We start from the raw sequence: 5000 nt of genomic DNA, 5'->3' as shown, positions 1-5000 counted from the left end.
GAAGCTCTCAGATCTTCAGGATGCATTCAACAAATGCATTGAAAAGATGATGGCCGGCTATGATGAGAGTCAAGTTGTGTTTGATAGATACATGGACCAGTCGTTGAAGAATAAAAAATGGATTTCATATTCTACATCTGTAGAATATGATACCCATCCAGAAATGAAGCTCACCATGTCCATCAAGGAACTTCTATCTGCAACATCAACCAAGAAGAAGCTGACATGCATGTTAGGCCAAGGACTGCTTGAATACTTTTCATGGGACAGTTCTTTCCTGCTGTCAGTTGTGTATCATACCGTCATCAAGGGACATGAATTTGAGGAGGAACACATACATGAAGAGGCTGACACCTTGATTCCTCATCAGGTCCTTGCTTCTGCATCAAATGGTGCCATGCGAAAACTGTGCATTTGGTCTCCGGATATTGATATACTCCTGCTGCTTGTTGACCTAGTATCTCATGGACGCATTTCCGCTCCCACTTGTCTGAAGTTTTCAACAGACAAGGGCACAAGTGCACGAGAAATAGATATATTCGGGAGAGTTGAAGTCATTGGGCATCATAAATGCCAAGGCCTTCTTGGACTGCACAACTTCTCTGGTGCTGACTGGGGAGACAAATTTGTTGGAATCACCAAAAAGACGTGGATCGATGCCTAACTGCAGCTTGAAGCTGATGATCAAGCCATAAGCTGTTTCAAGGAACTTGGAGAATGCTGCATTCCTGCAGAGCTTGTCATTGGTGAGCTTCCTGTACAGGTGAAGGCATTGGCATAATTTGTGTGCCGTATTTATAATCCAAAAGGTCCAACAACCTTGCCATCATTAAGATTGGTACTATTTTGTTCAAAGAACTTGGAGGGCGAGATGCTACCTCCAACTCGCGCCACATTGTTACCTCATATTCTCCAGTCGATTTTGAAAGTAGACTAAATCAACTCAGGACACTTCAAAACCTATTAAACAACTCTTACAATTATTCAAATTGGTTTACAAATGGCGGAAATAGGTACATAGTTTGTTCTGGGGGCCCAAAACGGAAATGACCCTGTCAAAAAAGAGGGAGGGGCAGGAAAATTTGAACTACTTCATTTTCTGACAGTCTGATCCTTACTAAACCCAAAGAAGCAAAAAAGTCAATCTTGGCAAAGAAATCCTACGGGATTACAAACAATACCGCACTATATGATAAGTGAATTACACATTTCGGTTAGTATTAAAAGGATACATTGCGTGGGAACACATCGATATACACGCATGCATCCTTTGTCGCCGAGAAAGAGAGAACTAAACCCATTGATAGGGAACCTTCCCTCCAGGTTTACTATAATAAATTGCTGTTTGCTAAGAGAAAGGGACAAACAGCGCACACATATATATATTGCGTATCGCGCATTCATTTTTACCGTTAGTCACCAGTATCCTTGAAGGCGTAATATGTCTGCTACCAATCAGGGGTACGATATACAAAAACGTACATAATTAGTCATATAAGTAGGCTAGTCACCAACTTCACATTGAAGCACTTCACACACACACACACACACACACACACACACACGCTGTAAGAGCCGGAATAATGGGCCCTACAAGAGTATAGTAGCGCAAGGTGTTGCTCCTTGGTTCCCCACAGGGAGGCTGCCTGTCATCTCCTACAGTGGTCTAAACCTGAGGGAAGAGCATCCTCAGGCGGCGGTGATACAGGATACGTATGAGTGAGAATCTAGTTAGGCAACTCATAAACTGCAAATGAATACCTATAACTGACAACTGAATGCAGAATACAACAAAAACTTCAATGCACAATTAAATAAGTCGAGATTAAGTATTGACCACAAAAAGAAAATAATCTAAGGAAAAGCTAAGCAATGATCACCAATTTTTTTTCTGACAAACCTTCACACTCGGGTCTTGGGTGCAGTGCGAGGCGAAGAGAGGCTGGGGAGATGCACAGCTGACGAGGCAGAGAGCGGGCCGCCACTGAGCGGCTGACGGGGAGATTTGGAGCGCTGGGTGGTGAGTGACAGGTCAGCAGGATGATGTTGTTCCTGTTTGGTCGCGACAATGTCGATGAATCCGCATGGCGAGGAACTCGGCTTGGTGTAGAAATGATTTGGGTGGTCAGCGTCCTTGGTGATACGTGGTCCAGCTGGGGTCCTTCTAAAATCTGCACAGCGTTGGCGGCAACAGATGATACAGGTGTTGAGGTGTCAGCTGCAGGTGTTGAGAGCGGCGTGACTTGCTGTGTCTGAGTTCAGCAGCTAGGCGGACAGCGTCGGTTATCCGGCCGTGGGGACATCTCGACAGAAGGACTAGCCCACACTATGACGAAGTATTGCGTGCTCGACAGGGTGTGTTGTTGATGCGAAGCAGGAACTTCGTGGGCGCTGTATGAGTTCAAAGTCACCGCTAAGCCACCAGTTGTAAGAGCCGGAATAATGGGTCCTACAAGAGTATGGTAGGTGGCGAGCTTAGGGTGTAAGGTAGACGACGAAGATGTCTTGACTCCTTTTATTATATAGTATAATGGAGTACAGCTGAGCCAAGGAGCGAGGTGTTGCTCCTTGGCTCCCCGCAGGGAGTCTGCCTGTCATCTCCTACAGTGGTTTAAAGATGGGCATAGATCACGTGCTTAACATATGACAATCATTGCTGATGAAGGGTACTTTTACAACAATGCATAGCTCTTGTGGAAGGGGATACACAATACAACAATGGAATGCAGACATCAAAGGCCCTCCTGCCATTCGTCTTCTGTTTAGATCCCTTGTCTCGGAGGCTCGGAGGCGAGGCGTGGGCGGCCGGGCGGTGTGGAGGGCGTCGGCGACAGGTTTTCAACTGCGCCTCCCTGCTGGTGACTTAGGGGGAAGAGGGTCACCGGGCGTTTCCTTGGAGGTACAAGAAGGGGATTCATTATCTTTTGTCAGTTCATGTTTGTTTGTATGTGTGTGTGTAAATGTATGCATGCATGTATGTATGTGTATGTATGTATGTATGTATGTATGTATGTATGTATGTATGTATGTATGTATGTATGTATATATATATGTATGTATGTATGTATGTATGTATGCATGTATGTACGTACGTATGTATGTATGCATGTATATGTATGTACATATGAATGTATATGTGTATGTATATATGTATGTATATATGTATGTATGTATGTACGTATGTAAATCTCAAAAATATTTTATTTTACATATTTTTAAATATATATATATATATATATATATATATATATATATATATATATATGTATACACACACACACACACACACACACACACACACACACACACAACATATATATATATATATATATATATATATATATATATATATATATATGTAAGAATATACATATACAATGTCGGGGTGCAGGATTGGAGCGAGAGTTACTCGTCCCGCCTGCGCCCCGGCAGGCGCCAACCCACCATGAAGCTTGTGGGGGAAAGCCCTCGGGAACCCCACAGGTGGATAGGCGGTCCCACAGCCTGCCGACCCCCTTTATCTGGGGCTGTGTTGGTGGGAGCGGCAGAGGTGGCGTGCACCCGGAGTGACCACCCGAGGCTTAACCTCAGGCGTGCTTTCCGGGTAGGCGCTTGGAACATCCGGTCCTTGCGGCAGGATGAGCGGTTACCTCTGCTATCGCGGGAATTGAAGCGACTGGGAGTTGAGGTGGCTGCCCTCTCAGAGGTGAGAAGACCTGGTAGCGGCACGATCAGTGTTGGTGGTTACACCTACTACTGGTCGGGCCGCAGCGATGGTCACCACCTCCAGGGTGTAGCCATAGCCATCTCCAGTCGACTTCAGCCTGCGGTAGTCGAGGTGACACCGGTTGATGAGCGTATCATGGCATTGAGACTGAAGCATGCTTTTGGCTTCATGTCTCTTATTGCTGTATACGCTCCTACCGATGTACATAAAACCGATGTGAAAGAGGCGTTCTACGCCAAACTCGCATCTGTGGCAGACGATTGCCCCCGGCGAGACATTCGCATTGTTCTGGGCGACTTCAATGCGGTATCCGGCTGTGACCGAGCTGGATACGAGATGTCTGTCGGCCCCATGGCTCGGGAGCTGATCCCAGCAGCGAGAATAGCCTCCTTCTCCGGGACTTTGCTAGGTCCCAGAAAATGAGGATCTCTGGCTCCTGGTACCAGCGCTCCAACTCGCATCGCTGGACTTGGTACAGCGATACGGGTACAGTGGCCAAGGAGATCGACCACATCCTTGTGAGCACGCGATGGAGGATTCTCCAGAACTGCAGGGTTTACCGGAGTGCTGAGTTCTGTGGCACCGACCATAGGCTGCTTGTGGCTACCCTGCGGGTCCACTTCAAAACTCCCCGTCCCTCCAGTGGCCACCCTAAGGTGTTTCACTTGGACAGACTAAGGGAGGAGGAGTGTGCCCGTGGGTTCGCCACGGCAGTCTCTGACCGATTCTCAGAAACCAGCAACCTGACGGATCCAGTTGCTCTGTGGGAGTCCTTCAAGCGCGTAACACTCGAAGCAGCTCAGGAGTCCATTGGCGTACGCCCAAGAACAAGGCAGAATACCATCTCCCTGGAGACATTAGAGGCCACTGAAGCGTGTCGCAAGGCTCGGCTAAATGGGAATCAAGTCTTGCGTCGTTCCATGGTGCGTAGGGCTCGGACACTGCTGAGAAGGGACAAGGAACAGTTCATCAGGAATCTTGCTGAGGAGGTCGAAGGCCATTTCTTGGTAAATGACCTTCGCCCTGCCTACCAAGCCCTGAGAAAACTGAACCCTAAGCCCTCCTCACAGATGACTGCAGTCCGATCAGCGGATGGACGGATCATCTCAGATCATGTTGGGGTTCGTGAACGTTGGGCTGAGTATTTTGAACAGTTGTACCAGGTGGATCCTCCAACAGTTAGCTTGGATGCAAGCGATGTCTCAGTGCCTGTGCCGGACCCACCCATCAGCGAGGAACCTCCTACCCTAACAGAGGTTAGGCTGGCGATTTC

The sequence above is a fragment of the Penaeus monodon genome, chromosome 8, assembly GCF_015228065.2.
Source record: "Penaeus monodon isolate SGIC_2016 chromosome 8, NSTDA_Pmon_1, whole genome shotgun sequence".
Taxonomy (NCBI): domain Eukaryota; kingdom Metazoa; phylum Arthropoda; class Malacostraca; order Decapoda; family Penaeidae; genus Penaeus; species Penaeus monodon.
This window is presented reverse-complemented; position numbering follows the sequence as displayed.